Below are 18,741 nucleotides of genomic sequence, written 5' to 3'. Positions count from 1 at the left end.
TTAAAGACCCCCAGGGTAGGAGCCAACACCACTTCACTTGGAAGTTGATTCCAGATCCTAGCCGCCCTGACAGTGAAGTAGTTCCTCTGGATGTCTAATCTGAATCTACCCTCTGCCAGCTTGTGACCATTATTTCTTGTCACTCCTGGTAGTGCTGGCACTCTTGGCATTGGGGGAACATGGACTCTCCCAATGCCTGCTGCTTCCCTCTGACTAGTTCGTAAATGGCCACTAGATCCCCCCTCAGCCTTCTCTTGTGGAGGCTGAACAGGATCAGGTCCCTTAGCCTCTCCTCATAGGGCCTGCCCTGCTGCCCCTTGATCATGCGAGTGGCCCTCCTCTGGACCCTCTCCATGTTGTCCAAATCCCTCCTGAAGTGCAGCGCCCAGAACTGGATGCAGTACTTCAGCTGCCGCCTGACCAGTGTCGCATAAAGGGGGAGGATCACCTCCTTACACCTGCTTGAGATGCATCTGTGGATGCATGACAAGGTGTGGTTGGCCTTCCTGACCACGTCCCCACACTGTTGGCCCATGTTCATTTTGGAATCAATAATGATTCCAAGATCCTTTTCTGCCTCTGCGCTGACGAGAAGGGAGATCCCCAGCCTGTAGGTATGCTGCTGGTTCTTCCTCCCCAGGTGCAGCACCTTGCACTTGTCAGTGTTGAAACCCATCCTGTTCTCATCCGCCCACCCCTGTAACCTGTCTAGGTCCCATTGCAGCCTATTCCTCCCTTCTAGCATGCCCACATCCTCCCACATCTTAGTGTCATCAGCACATTTGAACAGGGTGCTTTTTTCTCCCTTGTCCAAGTCACTGATGAAGATGTTGAACAGTGCGGGTCCAAGGACTGAACCCTGGGGGACCCCAATGCCCACATCCCTCCAGGTCAAAAATGACCCATCCACCACCACTTTCTGGGTGCAGCCCTCCAGCCAGTTAGCGACCCATTTGACCGTGTAGGTGTCGACACCACTGTCCCCTAGTTTTTTAATGAGAATGGGGTAAGAGACAGTGTCGAAGGCCTTCCTGAAGTCCAGAAAAACTACGTCCATTGCTACCCCTGCATCTAAGGATTTTGTGACCTGGTCATAGAAGCCCACCAGGTTGGTCTGACAGGACCTGTCTCTAATGAACGCGTGTTGGTTGCCCCTAAGCATAGTCTCCCCTGCTGGCCCCTTGTGGACATGCACCAGGATAATTCTCTCAAAAAGCTTATCCAGGATAGAGGTAAGACTAACTGGCCTATAGTTCCCTGGGTCCTCCTTCCTCCCTTGTTTGAAAGTGGGGACCACACTGGCCCTTTTTTAGTCATCTGGCACCACATCAGAGCAGCACGAGTGCTCATAAAGCCATGCCAGGGGTCCCGCAATGACCTCTGCCAATTCCCTCAGCACTCTGGGGTAGAGATCGTCAGGACCAGCTGATTTAAATACATCCAGCTATTTAAATACATACAACTATTTGTTGTTATAAATAGTTATTGTCTAGGTCTGGTAGTAGGTATCTTGTTCCTCTGCAGGTACTGTCATTTGTATTTTAATAATTCTGATGTACAGGAGGGCTGGTTCAGAAGTAAATTTTATTATTTGGCTGCAGTCACATGTTCTGAGTGTGGGTAGCCAAAAATATAAATGTACATTACATAGGAGCGGTCCACATCAGAGTTATCAACTATCTGTAAAATTATGGTCTATGAAAAATAAATTTAAATGTTCTGCCCATAAATTCCTTCAAACAAACAAACAAAAAAACCCTAGCAGGTCACCCATTAAAAAACCCCCAGAAAGTTTGTGCCACTTCTTTAAACAACCATTGTCTTGTTGCAGTAAAATGAAACTACTTATTCAAGTGTCCATGGAGAGAAAGCAGGGCAGCAACACTACTGAGTGGAAGAAATAGTATACCATGTAGATAGCTCTTTCAGGGTCTTATGGCCCATAGGAGATTATATAGTTCCCTCTCCCCTCTCTTTTGAGCCTCGTGGTACTAGTGCAATGAGTCCCAGTCATTACCCGAATGTCAGGGTTGATCAGTCCTCCCATGGATGGTACGCATGACCACACAGCCCCAGACAGGATACAAAGGAGGGGGCTGGTCATGGTGTGGCTGGGACAGAGCTGCTGGGCCATGATGGAGGAGGTAGTTGGTGTGAGTCCATACTAGGATGCAGGGGCAGGCCTAATGGAAGTAAGGTTAAAGAGTGGACTGGGGGTGCACAATAGAGTGTGGGCTGCAGGGTGTGGGGTGACTAGGGGACACCAGGGTGACTAGGGTGGGGCAGCATACAGACACCAGGGTGAAGCCAGGGTCAGGAGCTCCTGGAAGTGGAGAAGACAACAGCTGGTCCCCAGATCTCTTTTTGAACAGTTATGACACCTCATATGCCAAAAAGGGTATGTGCATGCAAAATCCCATAATGCAGGAGTGGGCAGATGGGCAGTGACACAAATCACTGCTTTTACTGAAGACCACCAAGAGTCAGTGCATGTTGCTTTTAGAAGAACACAGCAGTTAATCAGTTGGTGCATATGAGCCTTTGTGGCAGTGGTTGTGTAATTCAGCACCACGTGGCAGAGAGGGAATGGGGGGTGTGGGGAGGGGACAGCAGAGTACTACACTAGAGTATAAAACTTCTCTCTGTTAAAAAGGAGTAGATGCTTGGTCTTCAGTTATTAAATGCTGGGTGCATCTACACATTCATTAATACACCATAGTTACTGCACATTAAGTTTAGTGCTTGTAACCAAGTACTAAATCAGTGCGCAGTAACTGGTGCATTTAAATTTTATACACCTTGTTTCATACATATTAATATTTGTTCCACCTCTGTCCCTCCTTCTGTTCCACCCATTTCTCCTCCCATCTTAAGCTCTGCCTCTGTTTACTGTTTGCTTTATTAGCATGGAATTGTCTATGCATTTCATTCATTCACATGCCTCCCTGCTAAGAACGCATGCATAAGACTTTGGCCTATGCTTCTCTCAGTCACTTGCTGGTTCTTTCTGGTTTCTTGCTGACTCCTTCTGTTCTAAGGTCTTGCTTCTGCTTTATCTCCTGATGAAAGCTGGTGGGATGCATCTTGTTCTTACACAGTGGGCTCTAACACTACAACCTTGTTAGAAAACTGCTTGCTTAAGCATTCACAAAGTTATTTTAATACATCATCCAGCCTAGTGACCAGCTGTTCTGGCTGAGACACAGGAAAAAGCCTTTATTCAGCTGCAAATCCAGTGCTCCCCAGGATCTAGATAGTGCCACCCTAACAGTTGACACTCCCCCCACACCCTCTAAATTTGTAGTACTACCCACGTCTCTAATGATATCTTCCTTATTTCATGCTTAGACTAATTGCTTTCAAGTTGTGGAGATATTACTTATTAATATGCGACTCTGGGGTGGCATACAGTGTTTCTGGAAATTTTGAGGAAAGATGATCCAGCAAATTGTCTGTTAGTTTTAAGAGTGATCCCCACCTACTGAAGCATTCTTCTTGTTGCTGCCAGCAACACCTGGGTTCCAAGACAATACCGTTTAACATGGCACTATTGACATAGCAGTTAGGGCTGTGTGAAGCTTTGGGTGCTAATTCAATTTGGAGGAGATTTGGCCTGATTTGATGGCCGAAACTCCAAATCCAAATTGAATCAGGGGACCAGTTAAAAAGTCTGAATTCATTCAAAGTTCTCTAAATCAATTTGGAAAAGATTCGGAGAGCGTTGGCAATTCAGGCAGTCTCTACTTGCTGCCACACGGTAAGTAGGGGGCAGGGGAGATGGGAATGAAGGAGGGGGGAAGGACAATGGGGAGACCCCAGCTGGTCCCATTCCCTGCCTGCTCCCCCACTCCCCCAAGCACCCCCCAACCCTGCCCACTCTCCCAGCCCCGCCCTTCCATGGCTGCCCCACCTGGCCCTAGATCCCGGCTGTTTAAAAAAAAGCCCCCATTCACTGGCTGCTGCCAGGTGGAAGGGAGGTGTTTCCTGCTGCCTCCCACTTTCCCATGCTGCATGGGGGGGCTCTGCCATGAGCCCCCAACCCCTGCCCGCTCTCCCAGTCCCCCCCATGACTGTTCCACCCACCCAAGCTCCTGGTGCTTTAAAAAAATATTAAAATAAACCGGCTGCTGTAGAGGCCTCAGGATTTCTAGGTGCTCCTGGTAGAGCCCCTCATCCAGCATGGGGCAGCAGGGGGAGCAGGGATTGCCCCCCCCAACAGGAGGTGGTGAGATGGGGCTTTTTTTTTAAAGGACTGGGAGCTGGGGTGGGTAGGGCAGCCAGGGAGGGGCTGGGAGAGCAGGAGGGGGTTGGGGGGCTTGTGGCAGTGCCCCCCTAAGTGGCAGGGGGCAGCAGGGTTTGCCTCCCCACCTGGCAGTAGCTGGTGAGTGGGGTCTTTTTTTTTTTCAAAGAGCCAGGAGCTGGGCCCGGGTAGGGCTGGGAAAATAGGCAAAGGATGGGGCCCATGTGATTCAGAGATTTGTTTGATTCAGCGGCAGCCAAATCTCCAAATCAGATTCGGCTGAATTGATTTGGCACAGTGATTCAAACCACCGAATTGAATCACTGTCCTCCAAATTGTCTAAATCTGAAGCACATACTGCTTCGCACAGGCCTAATAGCAGTGTATATTAAGCTAGGTACTAATTGTACGATTACGTTCTCCTTACTTTGCAATGTCTGTGAAAATGCAAGCTATGAGTTTTAATAAAGCAGAAATTCTTCAGGCATGGTGGTGGTTTTCCCTTTTAATAACTTTGTTTCATTGTTAATTACTTAATTTATAAGCCTAAGAAAAACAACTCTTTCTAATAAGCACTAATCATGTCTTACATTTCATTATTTCAAGTGCAATGGGATATGTTGGATCTTAAATATCCACCATAGATTTCATAGACATTAGGGCTGGAAGGGACCTCGGAAGATCATCGAGTCCAGCCCCCCGCCCAAAGGGCAGGACGTCAGCTGGGGTCATAGGATCCCAGCAAGAGAAGCATCCAGTTTCATCTTGAAGGCGTTCAATGAAGGCGCTTGAACAACCTCCGGCGGCAGGCTGTTCCAGACCTTGGGGGCTCGGACAGTAAAGAAATTCTTCCTTATGTCCAGCCTGAAACGATCTTGTAGTAGTTTGTGACCATTCGTCCTCGTCATCCCTTGGGGCGCTCTGGTGAACAAACGTTCCCCCAGATACTGGTGGTCACCCCTGATAAACTTGTAGGTGGCCATCAGATCACCCCTGAGCCTGCGCTTTTCCAGGCTAAAGAGCCCCAGGGCTCTCAGCCTGTCTTCGTAGGGTCTGCTTCCCTGACCTCTGATCATGCGCGTGGCTCTTCTCTGGACTCTCTCAAGCTTCTCCACATCCTTTTTGAATTGTGGAGCCCAAAACTGGACGCAGTACTCCAGCTGTGGCCTCACTAAGGCCGAGTACAGGGGGAGAATGACGTCCCGGGATTTGCTTGAGAAGCATCTATGGATGCAAGCCAGCGTTTTGGTCGCTTTAGTAGCCGCAGCATCGCATTGCAGGCTCATGTTCATCTTGTGGTCAATGATGACCCCCAAGTCTCTTTCTTCCATAGTGCTAACCAACATAGCACTGCCGAGCCTATAAGGATGCTGCGGGTTTTTTTCCCCCAAGGTGGAGAACCTTGCATTTATCGGCGTTGAACACCATCAGATTCTCATCCGCCCACTTGCTGAGCCTGTCCAGGTCAGCCTGGATCATCCGCCTGTCTTCTGGTGTGGATGCTTTGCCCCAAAGTTTGGTGTCATCGGCAAACTTGGCCAGTCCGCTTCTGACTCCAGTGTCCACATCATTAATGAAGATGTTGAACAGTATGGGTCCAAGGACAGAGCCTTGGGGGACCCCACTGGTCACAGGACACCACGATGAGTGACTTCCATCAATAACTACCCTCTGGGTCCGACCCCGGAGCCAATTTTCCAGCCAGTGGATCGTGGGGGACCCAAGGCGACAATTGGCCAGTTTCTCCAAGAGACGATCATGGGACACCAGATCGAAGGCTTTTTTGAAGTCAAGATATATGACATCAATCTCATCTCCCTTGTCCAGGTGATAGGTCACCTGGTCGTAGAAGGAAATGAGATTGGTCAAGCAAGACCTACCCGCAACAAACCCGTGCTGGCTATCCCTTAAGATGTTGGCATCAGCCAGTCCATCAAGGATGGCCTCCTTAATAAACTTTTCTAAGATCTTCCCCGGGATAGAAGTCAGGTTGATGGGCCTATAGTTAGCCGGATCCACTTTCCTCCCTTTCTTGAAGATAAGCACCACATTGGCCTTCTTCCAGTCTTCGGGCACTACACCAGAGCGCCAAGAGTTTTCAAAGATCCGCGCTAGAGGCTGGGCTATGATGCTCGCCAGCTCCTTGAGTACCCTGGGATGAAGATTGTCAGGGCCGGCTGACTTGAAGGTATCCAGCTTCTCAAGATGTCCCTTCACAAAGTCAGCATTAATGGAGGGCAGGGGATCACCCTCACCCGGACTTCCCGGCCCTGTAGCGGGCACGGGCGTCCCATGGGGCTGATGAAAGACCGATGCAAAGTACCTATTTAATAGGTTGGCTTTTTCCTGGGCGTCAGTTGTCAGTTGCCCCACCTGGTTCAGCAGGGGTCCAACGTTGCCCCTGCTTTTCCTCCGGCTCCCCACATATCTGAAAAAGGACTTTTTATTGTCCTTGATGCTCAAAGCTAGCTGGAGTTCAGTTGCAGCCTTGGCTTTCCTGGTCTGCTCCCTACAGGACCGGACCAGTGCAGAATAATCCTCCTTGGAGGTGACTCCCATCCTCCATCCTTTGTAGGCCTTTCTTTTTAGCCTCAGGAGGTCTGCTAGGTCCCTGGAGAGCCAGGGGGGCTGCTGTGCCCTCTTGCTGCCTTTCCTTCGAGATGGAATAGACTTCGTTTGTGCATTGAGGATTGCTCCCTTGAGGAGCAACCACTCTTCTTGAACTCCCCTCTCCCTGTGGTCACAGTCCCTTAGGGCCTCACTGACAAGCCTCCTGAGCTTGTCAAAGTTGGCTTTCCTGAAGTCAAGGACTTGCGTGTTGCTGACTGACTTGCCAGCTTTTCGGCAGATGGTGAAGGTGATCAGCTCGTGGTCGCTGTCACCCAGCTTCCCATTGATCACTAGGTCGCCGACTAGGTCCTCCCCAGTAGCCAGCACCAGGTCGAGCAGCGCTTTGCCTCTTGTTGGCCCACAGACTTCTTGAGTCAGGTAGAGGTCATCCACGCACGAGAGGAAGCTCTGCGACCGCTCAGATTTTGCTGAGCGATCCTCCCACGAGATGTCCGGGTAATTGAAGTCACCCATGACAACCATGGTCCTGGAGCAAGCTGCCTCAGCCAGTTCCTGGGCAAACTCCTGGTCTAGCTCAGGACTTTGGGTGGGAGGTCTGTAATAGACTCCCACCATTGTGTCCCCTGTGCCATGTTCCCCACGGATTTTAACCCAGAGGGTCTCCAGCTGTCCACCCTGGTCGCCAATATCAGCTTCCAGGGACGCGTAGCTTTCCTTAACATAGAGAGCTACACCCCCGCCCCTTTTCTCTACACGATCCCTCCTGTACAGGGTATAGCCATCTATCCCCGTGGTCCAGTCATGGGTGGAGTCCCACCAGGTCTCCGTGATCCCTATGACATCGTAATTGTTTGCACTGAGCAGGAGGATGAGCTCCTCCTGCTTATTCCCCAAGCTCCTGGCATTTGTGTACAGGCAGGCAAGTGCCCCCTGGGGGGCTCCTTCCTTGCCCACAGATTTTACCAGGGCTGGGGCTGGGGTGGGCTCCCTTGAGTGCCGTGATCCGCTGGCTTTGCAAGGATTGTTCAGCGGGCCAGCAGTGGCAGTAGTCCCCCCGTCCCCCAGCGGGCTTAGTTTAAAGCCCGGTGGAGCAGGTCAGCCAGTCTGGCTGAGAAGAGCCTCCTCCCTATGGTCAAGACCTCATGTTCAGGTCTTGACCATATTTTTAGTCTGATGAATCCAATTTGCAAATACAAATGATAAACCAGCCTGGACTACTCTATGACATGCAGCTATATGTTGTTTTATATATAATCTCTAAGTGACTGCCAGGCAGCATCCCCCATTTGCTATATGCAGATGTTTAAATTTTGGGCCAACTTAAATGAAATCCCACAGAAAAAAGGAATAGCTTTCCAGCACAGGTTGTTGGGTTGCAGACTATTTAGATACTAATTTTCAGATATCATTAAACATAAAAAATACAAGATTTTGGGGGACAATGGAACTTATTCATATTACTATGGTCACATCTATCAAGGGCTAACTGTAACATTCAGCAATGCTGATTGGACTTGACTTTATATATGTATTTTCCTTTCAGATGGTTTCTTAATTAGTATTTAATCCCAGACATCTGCTGGGAAGAGCAGTCAACCAGGTCTGACCGCTCATGTAGGTTCTTAGCTGAGATACAGGACCTCCATCTAACTCAGGAGGTGCACAGCCCCACCAGGGGAGATGCCTTGTTGGATCTGGTCCTGGCCATGGGCGATGACCTGGTGAGGGGTTTGCAGGTGCTCAACCACCTGGGCGACAGTGATCATCACCTGCTGGTATTCACCATCCAGCACAAGGTAGCAAAGGCCTGAAGCAAGGCAGCAGCCCTGGACTTCAGAAGGGTGGATTTCAATGAGGTAAGGAGAATAGTTGGGAAGGCACTGAGGTCCTAGAGGGGAGAGGAGTCGGGTGTCCAAGAAAAGTGGTCGTTCCTTAAGGAGACGATCCTCCATGACCAAAGGGAGGTAATCCAGTTCTGGGTGGTGCACTTCAGGAGGGATGTGGACAACATGGAGAGAGGGTCCAGAGGAGGGCCACCCGCATGATCAGGGGTCAGCACAGCAGGCCCTACGAGGAGAGGCTAAGGGACCTGATCCTGTTCAGCCTCCACAAGAGAAGGCTGAGTGGGAATCTAGTGGCCATTTACAAACTAGTCAGGGGGAAGCAGCAGGCATTGGGGGAGTCCTTGCTTTCCCAAGTGCCACCAGGAGTGACTAGAAATAACTGTCACAAACTGGCAGAGGGTAGATTCAGGCTAGACATCAGGAGTCGCTACTTCATTGTCAGGGCGGCTATGATCTAGAACCAACTTCCAAAAGAAGTGGTGCTGGCTCCTACCTTGGGGGTCTTTAAGAGGAGGCTAGATGAACACCTTGCCAGGGTCACTTGACCTCAGCACTCTTTCCTGCCATGGCAGGGGGTAAGACTTGATGATCTGCTCAGGTCTCTTCTGACCCTACCAACTATGAAACTATGGAACTATATATCTACCCAGCTCTTTCTCCTTCCATCAATTGTCTGTGATGCTATCTCATCTCCTGTGATGGGATCATTGGCTGTATTCTCTAAGTTGTTTCCCCAGCTCTGTTCTGAATCCCTTGCATTATACTATGTACCTGTCTTGACCAGCTTTCTTATTGGTCAGGCCTGTAAGAAACCAGTTAAACTTGTGAATGGTAATTTTTGCCCTCCTTTTGTCCTAGGTATTTTAGCAAGATTTAACCCCCCCTTTTCCCCTTCTTCTGTGTATAGTTCCATTGGGTTCCATGTAGTTTTTTATAAATATTATATATATATATTTAATACTTGAAATACTCTTACATTATTTTTGAGGAAAAGACTATCCAGCTATTCAGTTGCTCTTTGACTTTCTTTGAACTTTGTTGCTATTCAGAAGGTTAAAATGGTCCATGACGGTGTAACTGCAATGTTGGTAAATTATTTGCTATTATGTTTGAAAAAGACACACATTTTTTTATTTACAAGAAAATGTTGAGAGCACTCATTGGGCTATTATATTGCTCTCTGCTTTAAAAGTGAATGTAGTGGCAGGAAAGCTTACCCAGCATGCACATCTTAATGGTATCCCTCTGAAGCCATAAAAAAGAACACTTTGAAGATGATTATAGTACTGTACATGGAGTGCCTCATTAACGGATGTGAGGAACTCTGTGACAAAAACCCTTGGTGACATTATAGTCAAAATTCAGCAAGTTAATTAAATATGTCTAACTTTAAGCATGCTGTAGCCCTGTTGACTTCAATGGGAATACTTACAGAGTTAACATTATGCATGTATCTTGCTCAATGGAAACTCACTTATTACAGCAATCTAAAGTGCTAGAAAATGTTTTGGAAGCAACAATCCAGCTATGACAGAATATTATCTGCTTCATTTATTGATTTAAAATCTCTATATAAAATCGATCTATGAAGTTCAGTTCCTTGCAATGTGTGCTCTACTCTATTTTCAGCTGTTTCTGAATTGTTTCTAGTCGTTTATTATTTATGTTATTTATTTAAGATATTTAACTTAACACTTAGGGCCCTATTTAGATAATGCCAACGTTAAAGACTATTGGAAAACTTTCAATGAAATATTTTTAGTCAGTCAATTAAAAATATGTACATTCCAAATAGTATCTCTAATACTAGTCCTGCAAAATCACACACAAGCCTGGTCCTCCAACTGGAGGGTATATGGAAGAAGGGTTAGGAAGTAAGGCGGCTCTGGTAAAAATTGAGAACCAGTATCTGTTTCATGCTGCCACCGCAGCATATGACAATGTTAACTTTGTTCTCTATTCCCTCAAAATATTTTCCTTAAGAGCCTCTTCCTGAAGTTGTCCTAAACCTAATGTTAAAATGTCAGTATATTCAATGGAATAACTGAGAATTGACCTGTTTTGAGTTAACAGGCCTGAACTCCTATGAATAAGTCACATTTTCTAGATGCCAACATCAATATTCCCTCTTCTTTGATAAGAGAAGCAAAGTGGTATTATGTCAGTGCCCCCATATACACCGCCCAGGCTGTTAAGCCCTGAAGAGGTCACTCCAGCTTCACTTTATCTTTCAAGGGAGGATTATGTTCAGTGAGCTGATGTCTCACTCAGCATAATTCTATTATCTCATGAGACAGACAGATGCCTACCAATTGTATAGGAAATCAGGAGAGCAAAATCAAGCAATGAAGTAAAACTTGGAGTAAATACCTTGCAGCAGAACAAGAGTAGTGAACTTACTTCAGTGTCCCTGATTCAATTCAGCAGAGATTCAGCCCAATTTGGGGGCTGAATCTCCAAATCTGAATCAAATCAGAGGACCCTTTAATCTCTCCAAATGGAATCGGAAGTCTTCAAATTGATTTGAAAAGATTCAGAAAGATTCGGAGATTTGGACATAGAGAGCGCTTTAAATGTTTTTTCCACATACCTCTAGGTAGCAGGCAGCTCATGAATACTGCAATGGTGGGGTGCATGGAGTGTCCCACAGGAGTGCAGGGGGCTCCCCAGTGCGCTTGGCAGCAGACCTGTAAGTGGATCAGAAGCACTTCTGGTCAACTTCTGGGTCTACCAGGGAGCACGCTGGGGGCCCCGCTGTACCTCCCGGCTCAGTGACTGGTGCCTCCTGGGTCTGGGGAGTCATCTGAGGTCCCCCTGCAGCCAATTGCCCAGTTGGGGGGGACAGGGGCCCCCAGCATGCTCCTCGGCAGACCCAGAAGTGGGTCAGAAGTACTTCCAGTCCACTTCTGGGTTCACTGCTGAGCATGTGGAGGGACCCCCCGCACTCCTGTGGGATGTTCCATGAGCCCCAGCATTGCAGTGATCACAAGCCGTGCTGCTACCTCAAGGTATGTAGAAAAAACTTTTAAAGCTGTGTCTATGTCCAAATTGCTGATTCTTCAAATCAGAAGTGAATCTTTGGATTCGGCCAAATGGAATCAGAGACAGTGATCTGAATCAATGAATCAAATCACTGTCCCTGATTCAGGCTGAATCCAAATCCAGATTGAATAGGGCCCGATTTGCGCACCCCTAGTCTTCATGCTGCTGCTTGCAGCATACATAGTTTTAGAGGCCCTTATTCCCTTGTGCTTGTATGATGGGCTTCAGTCTCAGTTAGAGACAGGATACTGGGCTAGAGCAATCTGCTGTGGTGTTACTATTCTTATGTTCCTATCAATATGCCAAAGATGCCATGAAATTACTCACTAGCCCAAACTACAAATAAAAATGTGTAGGATAGAAAAGATGATGAAATCAGTATTTTCCTGCTTAGCGATTTTGGCTGATCATCATATTTCCAGGGTATTGACACTTACTAGAGAATTGTTATTTCTATCTTTATTTATTAGTGATGGGAAGGAAATTTCTCAGAAGAATTTTAAGTGTTAATTCTCAATACAGTTTTTTCCATTTACATGCATGACAGGGCTTTGGGTGAGCTGACCTGGAAGATCCCTTCTGTCAAACTTATCATCTACAATTACATTCAGCTGAATAAGGAACCACAAGTTATTATGGAAATGGAGTTTTTTGGGTGCCTGAATACTAGGCCTCTGTGAAATTTCACTACCAGTTTTGTTTTGACTCTGTTTTGACCTGTTTTGAGGTCAAAACAGCAAAATTGAAACAGAACAGATATAGTCAAGACAGCCTTGAGTCAAAACAAGGCAAGTCAAAATGTTTCACCATTTAGATGCTGTTTTGATGTTTCACCCATAGGCTATAATGGGGAAGGACAAAACAGACTACAACTTTGTAATTTCTGGCCTGATTTGGATTACACTTATAGGAATGGTAGCCCCTTCTGAGGGCATGATGCCTGACAAGTTTCAAGGAGATAGGTGTAGGGGGTTCAGGGAAACTGTACCACAAAGTTTTGAAAGCAAAACTCATGTCACGTGTATGTGTTAAGCCACAGTGGGGTCAAATCTGAAGGCATGCTAGCCCCTGTGGAGGCTACAAAGCTTGCCAAGTTTCATGGAGATAGGTTCAGGGGTTTGGGTAAAACTGTACCTCAAGCTGACGACAAGCAAAACTTATGACATGGGTGACACTGTTTGTGTTAAGGTGCAGCAGGGTGAGCCACAAAGCTTGCCAGCTGTTAAGGAGATAGGTGCAGGGCGGTTCTGGGGCCCTGCACCCCCAGCTGCTGACAGGCAAAACTCATGAAATGGGTGTTAATCCTTGTTCATTAACTCATTAGCTACTGTGTTACACAATCAATCATGATTCACTTAGGGACAAGCTCAATACACGGTAGCTAGCTAGGATCATGAGTTAATGAGCAAGGATTAACACCTATGAAACCACAGGCTAAGTAGAGGAAGGAATCAATACAGAGGCGGGAACTTTTTCTGCTCCAGGACAGACACAGTCAGTTGCAAATGTACCCATGTCACGAGTTTTGCCTGTCAGCAGCTAGGGGTGCAGGGCCCCAGATCCCCCCTGCAACTATCTCCTTAACAGCTGGCAGGCTTTGTGGCCACAGCAGGGCCTAGCAGCCAGACCTGCAGTTTCACCATCTCAACCCTGTTTCTACGGAATGGAATGGAATGGAACGGAACGGAACAGCTGTTTTGAATCAAAACAAAATTTGAAACGAAATGCTGTTCCATCAAAACATCGAAATGCTAGTCGAAACAGAATGCTGCCATTTCGCACAGCCCTACTGAATACACAGCAAGGCAAAACGTTTTGCTCTTGCTGAAGTCTGTTCAAGAGAGCACATAAAATAGTGTCGAATGCCTTTAATTCTCTGATAGGATTAAGAAGGGTCCAATGGAGGAGAAAAAAAGAATTCTTAACTCTTGTACAGCATGATTATCATTCATTCACCATGGACAGTATACCAATATAGTTACCCTGGATAAAAAAAATGAAGAAGATACGATTGTGTGAAAAAAGATAAAATATTTCAGATATCCCCAACTATAGCAGTGGGCCTAGTGATCTCATCAAAAAGTAGTTGTCATAACCAGTGCATGACTAACTCATTTGAAATGCTTTGGTGCTAAGCCTACTAGGCAAGGCAAAATTGAGTTGGGTTACCAGAATAAAACAGATGGGCACTTTAACATTGTCAATCACAGTTCTATTTTAACACAATTCTAAAAAAATGCAACTTGCTGCTTGTCTCTTGCTATTTTCTTTAAAAAAAATACAAAAAAACAAACAGCAACAACAAAAAAACCCAACCCTTCGTTCCTCTCTTGACTTCCATCTATTTTTCTCCAATACATCATGGTTCATATATATCATGGTTCATCTCTTCTATGTTCTATCCTTCACTCAGAAGGATTCCCAAGTTGATATGCCCAAGTATTTTTTTCCCCAAAACTGATTGCTACTCTTGCTCCACTTACTCAGTTCCTGATTTCATCCACCCACACGCCCTATTTTAAATAGATGACTTTTTAAAAGATCCCAGGGTCCATGTAAGCCAGTTTTATATGCCATATAAATTATATTCTTGATAACTTCTCTGTGCTAAATGAAATTACTGAGCACAAAATAAATTGAATGTATACACTCTGTGTGTGTGTGTGTGTGTGTGCATGCGCGCGCACCAATATGTGTGTTGCTGAGTTGCTTGTAGGACAGTTCTCACTGCAGATTAATTGCATTTCCCTAAATGTACTTTATGCTAATGAGACAGCTTTGGTTACAATACTAAAGTTATATACTAAACTTAATTTGGACCATGACCAAATGGCTCAGTACAGCCAAACTCTTACATCCTCTTCGCATTCTTTTTTAAGTCATTGCTTTATTTATATTAGTAATAAAAATGTTTGAGAAATTATTTAATTGGGATTAAAATGATCTTTCTTGTCTAATTATATCTGAATTTTCATTATAAACTGAAAAACTTTGGTGTTTTCAACAAAGCACACTTAAAAAACAAAAAGAAATGACCAAATTTTTCATTAAAATTACTGTTTAATCAGATAACTATTTTTGTCAGAACCGAAATGGGTTGAAATCTTTCCATACTTAAGTATTTCACTGAATGTGTATTTTTCTATTGTATTTACTCAATTTTATCTGAAGATCATGCAAAGAAATGAAAAATAACCATTATAGAAAAACAGTCACTCCTCTTGTATTAGTATCTTTGGCAACCAGCTTTGGGGAAGAGATTCTCATTGTCTGTTTTCCTTTACTTCTTAAGCAACTTTCATAAATAAGGAATGAAGAATGGATTTCTCTTGCAACCCTCTCAATACAGGTTATAAGAAAATATGAAGTCACATAGTAAATTTTAAAGCAAAATATTTTTAATCTTGGTTTTGCTCTGGAGATTTTGTTTGTGATCTTACTATTAGTGCAGGGCAACAAAAACAGGCACAGTGCCAAGTTATTAGGGCTGTTTTTGTGTCATGGTTTTCTTTTACCAGGATGGCAAAGATGTTATAAATCCTTAACCAACCCTGCAGATTATGTTGCAATGAAAAATAAAATAATCAATTTGTTCCACATTTCAAACAACATTTTTCCTGGTTGTTCTTTACTGTGTGTAGTGGGGGCTAACAAAAACCTGAACACTAACAGGGAATTTTCAAAGACACAGAACAATTTTCTGCCAAAAAGCAAAATAAGTTGGAATTGTAGGACCTGATCTTGCAACCAGTGAGGTTGACAGCAAAGTTTTGGTTTAGTAGCAGCATGAGGGTTCTATTTTCTGACTCATGAAAAAGCTCAGGAAAGGTTAAAACTGGGGAGTCAGAGAAGTGGATGTCTCAGCTGTAGCATCTAAATCAGGGGCAGGCAATTATTTTGGGTGGACAGCCGCTTACCCAGTTTTGGCAGGCTGTTGAGGGCCACATGGGTAGCCCCACCCCTTGACAGGTGCTCCACCCCTGGAAAGGTGCCTTGCCCCCTGGTCACCATCTTGGGACCAATGTCCCAGGGCCAGCACCAGTGGGGCCCAAAGCGGGGCACAGGCTGGCAGGGGTCTGTGGAGCTGGGCTGGGCTGCACCAGCAGGGAGAGTGGGAGCTGGCCCACTTCCATAGAGCCCCTCCTGGCTGGGACCCTGGGCTCCTGCCACCCTGCTCTGGGCCCCACTGGCACTGACTGTAGGGCATTGGTGCAGGCCCTATGCTCCCACTGGCTCTCCACCCACTCACACCCAGTGCCCTCCAGCCCCATGGTACAGGCAGGGGGCAGCGCACAGCCCTAACCCCTGCTTGCTGGCAGGGAAGAAGCTGGTGCTGAGCGCAGAAAAAGCAGCCTCTCACTCACCGCATGGCTGGCGCGCCCTGCTGCAGGTGCTTGCAGCCCATGCAGGGCTCTCTGGGGCAGGCACAGGCATTCCCAGGCAGGCTGCGAGCAACTGCAGCACAGGGCACTTGCCATGGTGCGAGCAAAAGGCTGCTCTTCCCTGCACTCAGCACCAGCTTGTAACCCGGCCCTGCGGCCCCTCCCCCAACCCATGGCTGGCGCTCCCTGCTGCAGCCACTCGCAGCCCGCACAGGGCTGTCCGGAGCAGGCACAGGCAGCCCCACGTGGGCTGTGAGCAGCTGCAGGGCGGGGAAGGGGCCACTTCCCCCTGCCCCCATGCTCCTTCCCTGCCCGGGGTCACCCCTGTCCTTCTCCCCCCCCATCTTACCTGTGGTTCCAGCGCAGGGCAGCCACATGCTCCCAGACCAGAAGCCCTGGCAGAGACCTCCAGCTGGGGGGGGAGGGCCAGGCGGGCCCACTGTTGTTGGAGCCCGCCAGGCTTCTCCTGGGTCCTACTGCCCCTGGTTCCCGCGGGCTGTATTTTGCCCACCCTTGTTCTAAATCATTTACTTCAAGAGCAACACTGGTGCTGCTTGCAAAGATATCAGGGAAACCTCTCATATGGGGCACTTCTGATATTATCCACCTTGTTCCAGCCAGAAGCAAAATAGCAGTGAGTATCTGGCATCTGGCTAATGGCAGTTTAATCAAGTCTTCCCCTAAATTCAGACTCTGAACCTGCCACTTACCTTCTTGACAATCATGTAAATTACAAACAACTTTCCACTGAAACTGCTGTGTATATATAAGCCTTACATTTAGAACAACCTCACTAGGTGAATCTAAATGCCTAATTGTACAGGCATTCAGGGAAGTTAAACTGAGCAAAAAATAGCAGGCCCAGGTTGGTTCACCTGAGGAGGTGAACTAAGTTAGATGGGGAATGGGTTAGTTTGACCTATCAAATACTGAAATGTGTTTGGAAGATACCTCCAGGGCTGGGAGAGCCCAACTGTTCACCCCAGCTCTGGGGTTGCACTCTTCTTCCCATCTCCCTGCATCCTGACCAGGCTATTCTTCCCATCTCCCTGCATCCTGACCAAGCTCCTGACCCCAAAATGGACATCTCCCCCCTGCCCCAAGTTACTTATTCTGGTTTCTCTACACAGTTCCCAGGAAAAACAAAGGCCTTTACATACAGCTCCCAGTCTATGTTCAAATGGCTTAAAGTGAGTAGCAAATGGCTGAAGGCACCCATTGGAATTGCTACTGTGTAATGATGGTGCAAGTGAGAGGACAGTGGTAAGGATTTAAATGGCTAATGCTAGGTGACAAAAGAGAAAGGAGTCTACAATGCAGGGGTAGACAATCATTTCAGCTGGAGGGTCGCTTAATGAGTTTTGGTGAGCTGTTGAGGGCTGCAAGGGTATTCTTGCCCCTTGACAGGTGCCCTGTCCCTTTGCCTCCATCTTGAGACTGGAAGTCCCATCCCTGACCTTTGCCACCAGAAGTTCCTCTTTTTGCCCCACAAGTACTCCTTTAGGGAGGATTGCCATCTTGAAACTGAGGGAAAAAAATCATATACTAAAAAATAAATCAAACATCTACTATAATTTATTATAATTTTATTTAACAAAACATGTTTGCCCTGATTTATGTCTTTTTGCATTGTGTATCTAGAGGTGATTGCATAATAGCTCAAAATACACTCTTACTCTTGTGCATTGTATGTGTGTGTTGGGGAGGGGAAGGGTAAAGGGGTGAAAAGTGGTTTGTAAATTCCCTTTCAGGATCAGGCCTGAGAGACTGGTGACGTAGTGGGTTTTTTGTGAGGAACGTGCCCCCACAGGTAGTTGGGGCACTGCCTGTAGTTCTCTTTGATAGATTCTGGTGTGCAGTTTGTGGGGGTACTGGAGATTGTTGACAAGTTTTGTGTTTTGAGCTGTAGGAAGTTGGCTTCTTTTCTGGTGATGAGGTTAGGTGCTTGTTTGAATTTTCAAATCACTTTTCAGAGCCGGACCTATGAGCTTCATTTCATCAGCCTCCAAGGTAGTAGGTACAGAAACTCATGGCCTCAATATAGACAGTGAAATTCTGATACACTATAACCTGCCGGACATCTGACTCCCCAGGTACCTCTGCACTTTTACCTGCACTGCTGGTGCTACTGTGCTGCAGTGCACTGCAGCGCTTACCTGTTGTTATTTAAAGTGGCGGACCAGGCTGAGGCTGTAGGGGAGGAGGAGACCTCACTGGGGCATGCTACTGTGTCATGTAGAGGCCCCAGCTCCAGTGAGGGTCCACCTACACACACATACACACACAGAGTCACATAGTGAAGACATACCTTAACACACATGCTGGGGAAAGAGGTCCTGCTGGAGAGGAAAGAAGGGCTCTATCACAGTTTGGTTGCCTGAGATGCTGCTGGTGCTACTGTGCGAGTGCTCACTAAGTTATTTTATACTGGTTGTAATTTAAAGTATAAATTACAACCAGTATAAAATACTGTGGGGGAATGAACTAAGGCTGTAGGGGAGGAGGAGACCTCATTGGGGCACACTACCATGTTGTGTAGATGCCCCAGTGCCAGTGAGGGCATATCTTAACACACACACAGTTTTACCCACCCATGTCACAAGTTTTGCCTGTCAGCAGCCTGAGGTGCAGATTCCCAGAACTCCCTGCTCCTATCTCCTTG

At 46.7% G+C, this 18,741-nt stretch overlaps 1 long non-coding RNA gene across 1 annotated transcript in view; it reads right to left on the bottom strand.

The window, feature by feature from the left end:
* The window catches only part of LOC132250212 (uncharacterized), a 54,433-nt gene extending 37,877 nt beyond the window's left edge, over window positions 1-16,556 (bottom strand). The window contains exon 1 of the long non-coding RNA XR_009461855.1: window positions 16,429-16,556. This is a non-coding gene — a long non-coding RNA (uncharacterized LOC132250212). The remainder of the gene's footprint in view (window positions 1-16,428) is intronic.
* Window positions 16,557-18,741: the final 2,185 nt, after the last annotated feature.

This window comes from Alligator mississippiensis, chromosome 4 (genome assembly GCF_030867095.1).
Source record: "Alligator mississippiensis isolate rAllMis1 chromosome 4, rAllMis1, whole genome shotgun sequence".
Classification (NCBI taxonomy): domain Eukaryota; kingdom Metazoa; phylum Chordata; order Crocodylia; family Alligatoridae; genus Alligator; species Alligator mississippiensis.
Note: the sequence above shows the minus strand (reverse complement) of the source record. Positions and strands in the feature narration are given on the sequence as shown.